Source organism: Camelus ferus, chromosome 8 (genome assembly GCF_009834535.1).
Source record: "Camelus ferus isolate YT-003-E chromosome 8, BCGSAC_Cfer_1.0, whole genome shotgun sequence".
NCBI classification, from domain to species: Eukaryota; Metazoa; Chordata; class Mammalia; order Artiodactyla; family Camelidae; genus Camelus; species Camelus ferus.
The window spans coordinates 70,084,880-70,099,483 of NC_045703.1; the positions used below are offsets into that span (position 1 = coordinate 70,084,880).

At 47.2% G+C, this 14,604-nt stretch overlaps 1 long non-coding RNA gene across 1 annotated transcript; it reads left to right on the plus strand.

The window, feature by feature from the left end:
- Positions 1-258: 258 nt before the first annotated feature.
- LOC116665473 lies at positions 259-4,551 on the plus strand. Its single transcript, XR_004322111.1, has 3 exons — positions 259-759; positions 1,497-1,791; positions 1,894-4,551. It is a non-coding gene; the product is annotated as an uncharacterized LOC116665473 (long non-coding RNA).
- The last annotated feature ends 10,053 nt before the right edge of the window (positions 4,552-14,604 follow it).

Genomic DNA, 14,604 nt, shown 5'->3' on the forward strand with positions numbered 1-14,604 from the left:
GGATGATTGTGCGTCTGTAGAAATAACTAGATTGGAGGAAACTTTCTTCAGAATATCCAGGCCCCCAATTCACTGAAATATCATCAAGGGAATGTTCCAATTCCTTCTCTATGTTCTGTCCTTTGTCCCTTTGGCTAAACAAACAAGCAAAAAATGACTTCCGGGAAATGACTGGAATAAAATTCAGAGCGTATTTACGCGCAGCCCAGTTTGGTAATTCTGTTCCCGGAAATGGCAGGTGGCAGCGTGAGGGCGTTCAGAGAGCAGGGGCCCAGCCAGGCCGGAGAGGCAGTGCTGGCAGTGGCTTGGCTTTGATGGCGTTCCGGGGCAGAGCTGCTCGGTGCTGGGTCCGGGGACGGAGGGATGTGCGGGGCCCGCGTCTGTAGGTGTGGCCGCTCCGCAGGGACCCCGCTGTGAACACGGGCGAGTTCAGCCTCCAATGCAGAGGACAGACGTGGACCTGGCAGTGTGGCTGCGGATGCAGCTCCAGGCGGTGTCTGACGATGCCTGCGGCCCGTGCGCTGAGTGTGGGGACCACTGGACCTCCTCCCGGAGCTCCGGGTCTCTAATGGAAGTGCTCGGGTGGGAGTTCTTTCAGACAAACCAGCTGGAGAGTGAGGGTGATGGTTTGAGGGTGAGGCTTTGAGAAAGTAGCGTTGGTGAGACTCGATTTTCAGTTTAATTCAGTGGTTTTCTTACAAATACAAGAAATCAAACACCATCTGTTCTTCTGCTTACCCAGCACATAGTTATATTCAGGTAGGGTTGTGTGTGCATGTGTGTAAATTTAACAGCCAAAGGTGGGGCCATTTGATTTGAAGTTCAATTCTTGTCATTTCTAAGGCCTAATTTATTTCCGTATTTCCTAGAGATAACCTGAGACTTTTTTTAATCATTGGAGAAAGAAAGGATTTTCCTTATTAACATTCCCATGTTTTAAAAGCACAGGCGATCTCAGTGGAAAGCATTTACATAAATGCTCTCTCTACACTGAGGCTCACTCTCAACATTTCCTATTCAAGCCGTTTTATACCAAAATGCTTCTGTTCGTTTTGAGGGCCACTATTTTTTTTAAGAGATTGCTCAACCCTGTGTTCTTAAGGGCATGGACGCTTTGAGAAAGAAGGTTACTTCTTTTCCTTTTTGGAACCGGTGGCGCAGGTGGAGCTGAAGAAAGTTGGCGCAAACCCCATGTGTTCTCTGTCTTGGAGTTGGAAGATTTCCCCGGGTTGTAGGTGGGAAACCTGCAGGGGCTTAAGAGACTGGTCTGAATGCTCATGGCCCCCTGGGTGAGGGCAGGCAAGCCCCAGTGAATGAATCAAAGACCTGGTTTTCTTCCTGTGGTAACAGGTTTTATTTTGCATTCTCACATCCAGCCTTAAAGAGTCTGTTGTGGTTTCTGGACGGGAACGCAGTGCAGGGCCTGGGAAACGCGTTCTTGGCAGGGGGAGTGAGGAGGAAACAGATCGTGCACCTTTTTTATCCCATTGTTCCAGGGAGGACGTGAGGGCCCCCGACATGGCTGTTAGGAAAGAAACTTCACAGCACTCCACTGAGCACCGAGAAAGCTCGAGATGAAAGGTCCCCGGGGAACGCAGCATCTCTGAATGTGACTGAAATGGAGCAAACTGAAATCGCGGAGCTCTTCTAACTCATGAGCAAGGTTAACCTGGTGCCCGTGCAGACAATGGAATTTCCAACAGGAAGACCTTAGATGTGTCCAGAGACGGCTTCTCAAGGATGCCTGCAGCCTTGCGTAAAGGAGAGCAGTGAGAAAGGAGTGTTTACTCAGTAAGTGGTGGAGGCGCTCGGGCAGGGGGGCCGTTCACTGCTCTGGGTCGCTGGGGGGCCCCTCAGCCTCTCAGGGTCTCATTTCCTCATTGTGTCTTGCAGGTGTTGGTCGTCCCCAGTAGACAGACTCGTAGCAAGTGCTTAATAAATATTATCCTCATCTATCGTGAGAGCTAGAGGCCAAGCTACATGAGAGTCACACACCTGCTCCCCGAGGGGCGATCGCTCTGTTCTTCCGGGCATTGGCTGTTTTCACATTTAGGTGATGTGCTGGGACGGCGTGAAATTGCTCAGAAGGCTTGAAGGATTAAATAATATTTGAAGCTGGTGTAGTGATAATCCGTCCTTTAAAATGAAAAGCTATATTCAATTCCATGAAATGTCAATCAAATAATTTATTTATTCTACCTATTAAGTGCGCCATGAAGTGCCCAGAGTTTAGTGGGGGAAACAGACTCACCAACACGCAGTTACAATGTTGAATGGTTTGTTGAACCAAGTGACCTCAGAGTTTGGGGGCGGAGGAGGGACCTGGGAGGGGGTCAGGGATCAGTGGAATTCCACGTGTGCATTGGAATCACGGCCTCTCTTGGGGGGGTGCGTATGGTGGTTATGTAAGCTGGTTGGGCCGAGATCTGCAAATGTGTTTGACATCTTAACAAAACATAGATGTTATGGACTGAGTCTTTAAAAAACCACACAGTCACACGCATGGGTGTTTGCATGTCCATGCACGCACTTGTATCTGAAATGAATCTGTTTTCTCAGTAGCTGGGGCGAGGCTAGCAAATGACTTCCTTTTTGCTTTTTCTAGATGACGTTGGGGAAGGATGATGCAACCATTGTTGATTTCTTGTGTGCTTCTTCCCATGCTTCTCCCAGCATTTACTGGACACTCACTGTGTGCTGGCACTGTGTTTACTGTGTTAAGTGCTTTACCTTTATTCTCTCACCTGATTTTTCACAACCCCTGGATGAGGCAGGTGCTATTATTACTCCCATTTCCCAGATGAATAAGCCAAGACTTAAAACGATGAAGCAAATTGTTCAAGGTGCTAGGCCGCTAGTGAATGGGGCAGTCTGAATTTAAACCAGGCAGTTGGACTCCAGAGCACACGGTCTAAACCCCTCTGTGCTTAACAGTCTCTCCCGAGAGCCCGAAAGCCCCGTGCCTACCACGGCATATGGTGTGTGCAGACGCAAAACTTGTTGGTTGAACTGAATCAAACTGAACTACAAAGTGTTTAACTTCTGTGCCCGAGGGAAGTATACACTAGTGGTTTTCAACCCGGGCCGTTTTGCTTCCAGGGGACATTTGGCAGTGTCTGGGGATGTTTTGATTGTGACAAGTGGGAGGGGGTGTTAATGGCATCTGGTAGGTAGGACAGGGATGCTGCTGGACCTCGTATAACACAAGACAGCCCCTCATGTTAAAAAATTATCTGGTCCAGAATGACAGTAGTGCCAATACCAGGTGGAGAAATCCTGGACTGCATTATTTTGGTAACTTTTGGTAAAATATTGAGCCAAGATTACCTTTGATAACCACAGCAGCAAAAGGTTCATGCTTATCACATGTTTCCTAAGGAGGCTTTGAACATTTTCATCCCTGAATCCCTTTTATGAGCAGCTTGCAAGTGTTATTAAATATCATGACTTGTCTTTGTCATCTCCTGAGAGAGAACATTAGCAAGAGGTGAGCTGATATCTGGTGTCATGGAAATATTATGCCAACTGGAGATGTGTGCTTTTAAGACTTCTGCCTTGTGGACTTTCTCTGCATTTTCTTCATATAGCTTAAAAATGTAAAGAAAAATATACAGATATAGTTGTAGCATGTCTGTCTCCTGAATAAGATACAAACAGGCCAACTGGATTAAAGTAAATTGCATGCCTGTCAAATCGCCAGACACACTAAAATTGTCTCAATTCTGCATCCACTTATGTTTACTTGGGATTATAAAAATACTTGCTACTGTTGTATGTTTTTCTAGATTTGACTATAATACAGTGCAGTAAATTCAGGAAAGTTTTTTTTAATTTTGATACTTACAGTGAAAAGTTTAGGTGTTGGTATTTGGCGTTACATTCAAAATTTATCCATGTGCTCTCAAATAACATTTTATACCATTGTAAACATTCTTGTAAACTGTCCCTTCAAAATAAATCTATCCTTCTAATGGTGAACTGTGATATCTATTTCTTAATGAAAAGGAACTAGGACTACAAATCCCCACTATTGTGTTGTTTTATTTGCCCACTCCCTAATGAATTGAACAGGTTATGATATTTACTACAATCATACATGTTGAAGTTTCAGGGATGAAGCTGTGGTCAACTATTGGGTCTCACTGGTCTTTAAATGTCCTTGAGTTTCTTAGGTCATGGGTGCTTTGTAGCATTGGCAGGGTCACTGCCAAGAGTGACATGGAGGAATCATTCAGTGCATGTTGGTCAACCAATTTCTGCTTGGGGGATTACTTTTTGGCTTAATCATGTCAAGTACATACATTACATATCATAAGTTAAATAGAAAACACATTAAAAATTAGATGTCTCCCCAAAATATTGCCCATAATTGTCAAGATGCTTTTCCCTACATTTTCTTCTAGTAGTTTTATAGTTTCAGGTCTTCCATTTAAGCCTTTAATCTATTTTGAATTGATTTTTGTGAATGGTGTGAGATAAGGGTCCAATTTCATTCTCCTGCATGTGAATATTCACCATTGTAAACATTCAATAAAGTATCAATTATTGAAAGACTATCCTTTCCTCCTAGTGTGTGCTTGGCATTGTTGCCAAAGATTGGTTGACTGTAAATGTGTGGATTTATTTCTGGATGACCCCAAAGCACAGGCAACAAAAGTAAAAACAGACAAGTGGGATTGCATCAAACTGAAAAGCTTCTGCACAGCAGAGGAAACAATCAGCAGAGTGAAGAGACAATCCGTGGAATGAGAGAAAAAACTACCCATCTGATAAAGAGTTAATATCCAGAATATACGAGGAACGTAAACAACCCATTAGCAAAAAGCCTACCCAACTAAAACAATGGGTAAAGGACCAGACATTTCTCAAAAGAAGACATACCCATGGCCAAGTATATGAAAAGATGCTTGATATCACTAATTATCAGGGAAATGTAAATGAAAACTACAATGAGATGTTGCTTCACATCTGTTAGGATGGCTATCATCAAAAAGACAAGAGATGAGTGTTGGAGGATGTGGAGAAGAAGAAAGCCTTGTGCACCGTTGGTAAGAATGTAAAATGGTGCAGCCATTATGAAAACTAGTATAAACATTCTTCAAAAAATTAAAAATAGAACTACCATGTGATCTGGCAATTCCACTTCTGGGTATATAGCTGAGGGAAATGAAATCAGTATCTTGAAGAGAGATCTACACTCTCATGTTCATTAGGGCACCATTCATCATCGCCCGACATGAAAACAACTTAAGTGACTAGTGATGAATGAATGGATAAAGAAAATGTATGTGTGTGCACGCGCGCGCGTGTGTGTAGATGATAGAATATTATTCAGTCATAAAAAAGGAAACACTGCCATTTGTGACAACATGGATGAGACTGAAGGACATTACGCTAAGTGAAACAGCCAGACACAAAATGGGGTGTACATTGTCAAATGGTGCGACGTGGTTATGTAGGATGAGTAAGTTCTGGAGATGTAATATATGGCACGGTGTCTGCAGTTAATAATGTGTGTACTTGAGATTTGCTGTGATAGTAGATCCTAAATGTTCACACCATGCACACACAAAGTAACTATGTGAGTGATGGATGTGTTAATTGGCTTGATTTTGGTTATATATCAGGACGTCACATTGTACACCTGAAATATAAGTTTTACTCATCAGTTTTATCTCAATAAAGCTGGATGAAGGGGAGGACTTGGCTTAACTCATGGAAATATACGTGGTGCTAAAATAATAACTTCAAATGGCGCCAAAAATTGTTAATCTGTATAACTGGATTTTTAAAATTGAGGTTTAGACTGAAGCACCACCAGGATAGACATGAGATGCCAAAGTGGGGCACATGTTATACATAGAGTTGACGGGAAGTTTTTCCAAGTGGATTCCATCCGTCTTGAATGTCTCTAACACATAGAAGCTCTAAAAGGAAATAGAGGGAGAATTTGTGAGTCTGTCAAGAGGTGCATTTAGAAGATGTTTCTGTGTCATGAATCCCAGTCCTCTCACCGGGGAGCGGGGTGCTTCTGCAGCCACTTCCTTTATCCTCGTCAGCCTTTTGGTTAAGAGTCTGCGGGGGAACAGTCCCCAGGAATGAACTCTGGTAAGACCCTCATGAAATCATAAAATCACCCAATCTTGGTAAAAATTTCCCATCCCACCCCCAAGCCCCCCAGGTCTGAACAGGTAATCACTGGGCTTGGAGTCTGGGGACAGCGAGGAGACGGAAAGCGGGCAGATGCTGATCTGGCTTGATAAGGACGTGGGGACAGACAGTCAAATTTATGATACGAAATTGTGTCTGTGACTTAAAGTCATCGTTAGATTGTTCAGTCCCTAACAGTGAGTGGCTGGTTTCCAACCAGGATCAGGTAAAGTTGTTCCCATTGAATGCATCGTAAAGAGGCAGTGGAAGACCAAAATAAAGATGAGTTTGGGTAATATCCTGTGAGTCTGCACTCCATGTACTGGGTAAAAAGGTAAAATTCTTTCATCAGCATTCTATGAAGTATTGTGTTGACTTATCCCATCTCTGAAAAGTCTGAACTGAGTTTGTTTTAGGAGTACTAGGACATATTCATGTACTTGTAGTCCATGTGATGTGCTTTACCAACTGGGAGGGAAAATATGGTCATATTTCTCTCACTTTTCAGTTAGTTGCTGAAGGTCCTAACTGTCTAGGAAGCAGGAATTCCACCATCTCCCTTAAAAAAATTTTTTTTAAACAGGGTACTGGGGATTGAACCCAGGACCTCGTGTGTGCACTCTACCACTGAGCTATCCCCACCCTCACCATATTCCTTTAGAGGTCTTTCTTTCCCGCCCCTCCATGAAAATTTCCAAGACTGTGGGCTCTCTGGGGGCCTCCCTCTTGGCTGTCATGACATTCCCGTTTGCACACACACTTGCAGCCACTCTTCCCAAACCACCATCCCAGGGCGGCTGGGCCTCCGGGGGCTTCCAGATTTAGTCCCAGACCCTGCAACCTTAGATCCTTGCTTTGAGTTAGGGTACCAGGCCCATCTTCTTCTGCCCTTTGTGGGTCTCATTCTTTTCTTTGGTGTCACTAGCTTCCAGTGGAGACTTGGTTGGGAGCATCTCAGGCCATCGCAGGGCGTAACAAGGCCCAGAATTGCAAAAGGGAATCTTCCCCCTTCCTCCAGGAGGGTCTGGGTCCCCTGGCAACACGCACCATCTCTGTATGACAGCCAGTTCAGCACAGTACGGAGTATTATCAGGCAATAATAGGCCCGCAGTGCAATGGCCTTCCATTGAAGTAACTAGATGATTTTCCAAATACATGTAATTAAGCTTCTAGGTGACTTGTGTTCCAGTGCAAGGCATGCCTTGTATATTTATGAGATAAACTGATCTGTGGACATTTGAATTTGGGAAGAAACATGCTAGTAAGTTGATCTTAAACTATAAAATGTGTATTCCAGTTGAAAGAAAAATGTTCCCCAAATACCCGTGATGCATTTTAGGTCCATTCCTACAGCTGCTTCCACTTAGTGAACCACACCCCACCCCCTGACACACGCAAACAACCTACACTCCTTTGGGGCAGTGGGTCCACGTCACAGCATGGCCACAGACCATGTGAGTGATGGGCCAGTCTGATTAAATGCCTTCTCCCTTAAGAACTTGCACCTGAAGCAAGGGCAGTGTTGTTGGTTAGTAGTAAGAGGAAAAAGAGGGGCAGGAGTTTCTGTGACTGTCAGTGTGGAGGGCTCGAGGGCAGACCCCCACATTCTCGTGGCAGGGGTTCTGGGTCTGCTAGATCTTGACCCCCTCCCTCCTCTAGCCGGGGTGCAGCCGTGCAGTCATGACATTGGTTCTGGGGGCCCCACGAGGGGCCTCTCGTCACTCCTCACGGGAGCACCTCCTTATCTGCTCCACTGGTGTAGGGGGTGGTTTGTCCTTTGCACCCTATTGAGACTAAACTGGAACAAGCTGATGGGCCGGAAGTCGCTCCACCTGTCTGGAGGAGAAATGAAAATCCCATTAACTTCTGGGGTGTTGAGACCGATCGGGGATCGTTTTCTTACTTGTTTTTGCTAGAGACCCAAATGAAAGGCAAAGGTGGCTTTGCAAAATGACTCATTTATAATCCGTGTTCAGAAGCTGCCTTGCCTTCTCCAGTTCTCCCCAAGGAGATGCTGCAGACGGTGTTCCTGGTGCAACATTCTGGCGTCTGGTGGAGCTGAGACACTTCCCCGTTTGCTGTTGGAGACATCACTTCTGAGGACCATTGACCAGAGACTCTTACAGGTTCTGATATTAAATCTAGTGGAGCACCTGACTTTCTTAGCAAAAGGGACACAATGAATCCTCAGTGCTATCATAACGCTGTGATTAAACCACCCATTACGCTGGTCGTGGCAATCTCCCCTTGTGCACTTGAAGTAGCGCTATGGTTGGGCACGTGTCTTACAAGATCAGATGTCAAAACTACGATTAGCATTTTAACGTACTTGTGGCTCAGATTTATGCCTCAACCTCCTGGGCTTCCCTAGTTAATATATAAAACACCTTAAGGGCATATTCATGCCCCCTTAATCTTTCAGACGAACGGGAGGCAGCCTGGCCATGTGGTGTGTGTGGCGTAGGTGAGACCCTCCCTCAGTGTCTACCTCACATATCTGTGCCCAATGCCAGAAATCCATTCACTAAATCACCTCTTCATCATATTCAGCATAACGAATGAATTAATACCTCTATGTGCTTATTCTATGAGCCCTTGTTGCGTGTCAGAGACTGCACAAGACCCTGGTAAGGAAAGGGCGGGGGTGTGAAGGAGAGAGATTAAAATGAACGAGACACAGCCCCTTCACTCAGGAAGTTCACAGTGTAGTTTGAACATAGTCATAGAAGGTTGAGAAACAGGTAGGGTTTGGGGGAAAGCCTGAGACAGTAGTGTGGCTGGATTGCAGAGGGCTTTGTGGAGAGAATCTTGGAAGGCAGTTTTCAAAGGGCAGATTGTGACCCTTAGTGAAATGTCTTAATGTCCCATCAGTCAGAGTCTAGTCAGAAAAAGAGAAGCCACATCAGGTACTTTAGAAGAGGGAGTTTAACATAGGGGACTGGGCTCACAGGTGCTGATGTGAACGGTACCCTGAGGAATCCTGATGTGCAACTGTAGGAGGCAGGTGCCACCCTAGGCCTGGAAACTTGGAGGAAGAGGTGGGACTCAGGCTAATGAGGAAGGGTCAAGACCCAGCTGCTTCCAGGACCTCTGGACGGTGTAACTGGGCTGTTTGTGGGAGCAAAGAAAGAAGTTGGAAACTGGAATGTACTGTCACCACTGGGCCAGAGTACTGGGGTGAAGGTGACAGGAAGCAGATAAGAGGCAAGAAGTTCCTTCTCTCCCCACCTACTTGGATCAGTTTCTTTCTAGTGTCTTCTAGACACTTAGGAGGCCCTAACAGGAGGCAGCTGTCAAGGGAGTCAGAGACAAATGAGATACAGAGTCAGAGCCCAGCATCCCGGGAAGGCTTAAAGAGCGTTTGGAGCTGAGAGCCAATAGCAAAGGAACCAGCCCACAGGTGATAGAAAACTTTAGGCTCTATTTTTGAGGAAGTAGGATTCAACAAATTTTCTAGGTAAGGGCGACACGTAATCCTGGTGAATGACAAAGTCCAGCTTGGCTGCGGGCTGAGGCCTGTTAGGAGGCTGGGGCAGACTGCACTTTCCAACCCACACAACACATCCCATCTTACAAGCTCTTCTTCCAACGAGACTTTGCCACTTTCCCATGAAAGGTGGCGTCTACACTCCCCCCACCCCCTTCATTTGGGTGGGCTTGTGATTGCAGCGAAGGCGATGCTACGTGACGTAGGAGATCAGGCAGCGGAAAGCGGTACAGTGACCTCCTAGTGTTCGTTAGGATGCTCACTTTCAGAATACGGCCGCCATGCTGTGAGGAAGCCCATGAAACCACAGGAACGACCAGCATGGACGTTCCACTGACCGCTAGGAGCAACCCTCAGACGGAAGACTCAGCGAGTCATCAGATCATTGCGGCACCCAGCCCTTGAGTCACCCCAGTCTGAATCTTCCTGGCTGAGATCCCCACAGAATCTGTAATCAAGATAAAATCATTGTTGTTTTATGCTGCTAAGTTTGGGATGGTTTGTTGCAGTTACAGAAAGTGGACTAGGACGTATGACTACAGTCTCTTCAAGAGAGGATGAAGTCATGCTAGTGGGTAGTGACAGATGGAGAGAAGAGGAAAAAGGAGAAGGGTCTGAGTTTGAGTTAGAAGGGGCAAGATGTGGTGGCTCTAGATGACTTCAGCTAGTAGGGAACATCAAAAAAAAGGGACAGGTTGGGGTGGGCAATGAGATATGTTTATTGCTTTGTGAGGGGAGAGGGGACATTTTATTTCAGAAAAAAATTAAGATGGCAAATAATGAGTTTAGTTCTGGATGGGCAGCGTATGAGGTGTATATGGTGGAAATGCCTGGCAAGTGTCTGGACATCTGGGTCTGGAGCCCAGGAGAGAGGAAAGGTGTAGCTGTTGGAGTCATTGTGTGTGGACGGGAAAGGAGCTCGCCTTGGAAAGGGGAACTGAATGAGAAGGAAAGAGGGGTCAGGACAGAGCTCTGTAGGAAACCAACACTGACAAAGGCAAAGGATGGTCAGAGAGTTGGGAGGAGAACAAGAAAGTCATCTTGCTGAAGTCACTGGTGAAAAGAATCTCAGGAAGGATGGAGGTGTAAAAAGAGCCAAAGGTTTCAGAACAGTGAGCAGGATGGGGACTGGAAAGAGGTCCTATGTTAGTTTCCCAGGGCGGCTGTTACAAACACCTCAGACTGATCGGCTTAAAACAACAGAAACTGTCCTCCCACAGCTGGGGAGACTAGAAGTCCAAAATCAAGGTGTCAGCAGGCCATGCTCCTTTGGAAGACCCGGGGAGGAATCCTTCCCTGCTTCTAACTTCTTATGGTGTTCCCTGGCTTGTAGACACATCGCTGCCAGATCTGCCCCCATCGCCACATGGCCTTCTCCCCATGTGTCTCTCTGTCTCTTCCTGTAAGGACACACCAGTTATACTGGGTTAGAAGCCACCATAGTGACCTCATCTTAACTGGATGACATAGACTCTTTTTCCAAATCTGGCCACATTCATGGGTTCTGGGTAGACGTGAGTTTCAAGGGACCACTATTCAACCCAGTACAGGTCATCTTCAGAGACACTTGGAGAGAGAACCTTTTCAGTGAAGGGGATGGGTGACTGCAGACTGCGTTGCAAGGATGGGGAGTAGGAATCAGGGTGTGTGGGTAGCTCTCCAGTGCAGCTGGCCGGGGAGGAGAGCAGTGGCAGCCTGAAGGGTAGAGAAGGTTGTGGCAGCAGGTAGAGGTGTTTCCTTGTCCTTGTCTCTGGCTGGAAGCAATGGGGGCAAGTTTATAGGCCGGAGAAAGGGCCAGGTCAACAGGGCAAGAACGGGAGGGGCAGTGACTGGAGCCAGGCCTCAGGGAGGGAGGGACTCATGAGGTCTGGCTCAGGGTTGAGGAGCTGGTTTGCAGAGAGGAGGGCCAGCAGCCCTGGATAGAGATGTCAGCCCGAGGGCCAGCCCGGCAGTCGGGCGGAGGAGCAGACGGAGCCGGACAGGCTGCGGTCACTAAGGAGCTGCTCTTTTCCCTTCTCCGTGGGTCTGGATCGGCTTGATTGTTCGCTTGTTTTTAAAGGTAACCGTGAAAACATATTACCGCCATCTGGCTCTTCAAAGGCACTGCAGCTCTGCGGCTTGTTCCCGAAGCTGTGATTAAGCAGTCAGGGCCATTTCCAGGGCTGGTGTCAGCTCTGACAACAGGTGCACCCCCGGGGGTGCCCGCGGGAAGCCACCTCCCCTGCACGCAGAGAACTGAAGAAAAAGGAATAGGACCAATCCGCGGCCTCAGAGTCCAGTGAAACACGTGGGCTACTGCCAAGCCTGGAGCTCTGTTTATTTTGGGGTGGACACCCGGGTTCTGAGCCCCGGTCAGAGGAGGTTAAGGAATTTCGCTTACCAAGTAAGCGTTGGCATGTCCTTTTGGTCTGTCCTCTGAGCTAAGTGGGCTGGCGTTTCACATGAAGCACACTTTTGTTGACCTTTCTTTCAGGATGATGGTGTAGGAGAGTTTTGAGTCAATTTTCTTACCCCTTTTGAATTTTGAAGTCCTAGAGAAAGGTATATAGGAGTCAGATAGGGGTCGAATTTGTTCTTTAACGGGGAAAACTGGATGGACTGGGGCTTATGCTGTGGCTGATACATGAGGTCAAAATGAGCTGCCTACTCCTTGTCCCTAAACGGAGCTTGCTGGCTGATTTATGGGCCAGCAGAGGGACAGGGCCTGCGCTGGTGACCTCACAGTCTGCAGGCCACCAGGTCTAGACTACAGCCAAGGAGAGCAGGAGAGGCTTTCTTCGGCTCTGAACCCCAACTCTCAGAGAAAGGAGGACCAGCGGTGGGCAGACTCACATGACCCCACTCATTACACGCATCTTCCTTATGCTCCTCTGGGGAAAGCCAGTGAGAGGTGGAGACAAGGCAGCGGCTTCTGCCCCAGGACCCCCTGAGAGGGCGGACGTGTTGGTGAAGTTCTTGTTTAATGGGCTGGCAGGCAGGCAGGGAGAGGGAGCGTTCCCCTTACAGACGTCCTACTATTGAATATACATCGTGAGAGCCATCTCCAATTTGTGGCCTATTTTTCTAGGTAATAGCCCTGATTTTTGAAAGATTAAATTTTTTTTTTTTTCTGGGAGAAAGGACAACACAAGTGAAAAACTCCTGGGATTCAGAGTCAGACAGCTAGTGTTGTGTCCTGAATTCTCCCTGCGGTAGGGGATGGGATCTTGGGCAACTCACTGAAAACTCTGAGTCACAGATCCACCATCTCTAAAACGAGGATGACGCTTTGTAACGAAACATATGTAACTTACGAATCAGTCAGGATAGGCTCCCTTATGCTGCAGTGACAGCCTCCGAGTCTCGGTGGCTTCCCAGACCTGCTGGGTTCGCTCTCACAGGTAGTGGGCTGCAGGTCTAGGTGGCTCTCCAGGATAGCTGCCCCCCACATGGTGGCTCCGGGATACAGACAGCTTCAGTCTTGAGGCACTTCTGTCTTAGCCCCTGCTTCCGTGATCACCATGGCAGAGACCACAGGGGATGTCCACAGCAAAGCTGAAGAGCCGGCCCACATTCCTGCCTCCCCGCAGGAGCGGCCAGGAGCAACTCCTCCTCTGAGCCCGGAAAGCAGACCTTGATATGGATGAGCACGGGGCCCCCACCTCGAGCATTTATCCTTTTCTCCCCAGTACCCTTCTGTTCATTTAACAAGTGACACTGATTCTGGGCTTGGGGTGCTGGGGGCCTCTGGCTCGTGTTCTCTGCAGTGGATATACCTGTGGGAGTGGTCAGATTTCCTATACGTGATTCTTACACGCTGGAGGAAGACCTGTCTAAACCTTCAGTATGCAGAGTAGTAACGTTCCCTTGGTTTTCTTAACCAGTGCTGGATTCAAATATTTCACCCTTTCAGGTCCCAGTTTTGGTCTGGGAAATAGTTTTATGATTTTACAGCCAAAGAGAAAACGATCTTAAGACTCCGATTAGGATAAGAACAAGGATTTCTTCTCTTAGGAGAAGAGCGTGGCCTTGGAGAACTGGCTGAACTGCTTGAGTTCCCTGGGTGGCCACCTGAAGCCCTCCTCCTCGCTCCCCTGTGAGGGTGCCCTGCTCGTGCCCCCCTCTCCTGCTGCCCATGTTGATTCCCTGTTTAAACTGGCCTCCTTCCCCTCCGCTCCTTCCCCCAGCTTAACTTACAAGTGCACATTCTGCCTCATCCATCATGTTTTGCTAGATAATTCCAGCTCCCAACTCTAGTTCCCCACTTCTCCAAAGTCCTAAAGCATTTAGAATCTGTACCACGTAATTTCGACATTAACAATACACCTTCTGTTTTGTTCTCTAATTGTTCTTTGTGTTAGTCTTGTCTTTTGTCTTATGACGTTTGAATGTAAGGTTCATTGTCCCCACGTGTTCAGCTACTATTTTGGGATATCCTATTGGGGGAGACAGTCCCCAGCCGTGAGAAGCATGTCCTCCAGCAGAGGACAAATCTGTGAATCAGTCACGTGGCTGCTGGGCAGGTGTGGGCACAGCATCGCGGAAGTTTGAGAGACTGACTCTCTTTTCCTCAGAGGAGAAGGTACCAGTCGCTTAGGGATTAGGTCAGACTGGCACTGATTTTCAAAGGCCAGGGTGGATGTTGGCTGAGAAAAAGATGCTTTTCTACAAGAAGGAATGGAGTGTGTAAAGGTCCAGGGAGCATATAGTTGGAGAATGGTGGGTAGTGTATTCTGACGGACGAATGGTTTACATTCAGTGGAAGGACAGTCTGGACACGGTCAGAGTTGCACTGTGGGAAGACTAATCCAGCATGAGGTTTAGAACATTCTGGAGGTAGATGTACTAGTTAGAAAGCAATCACAACAGCTCAGGTCAGAGAGTGGATGGCTCAAAGTGGGGTGGTAGAAGTGAAAATAGAAAAAGGTCAAAGGTGGTTATTTACAGCAGTGGAGTTGAGAGAGAGCCCAGTGGACAGTGGGAGTCGA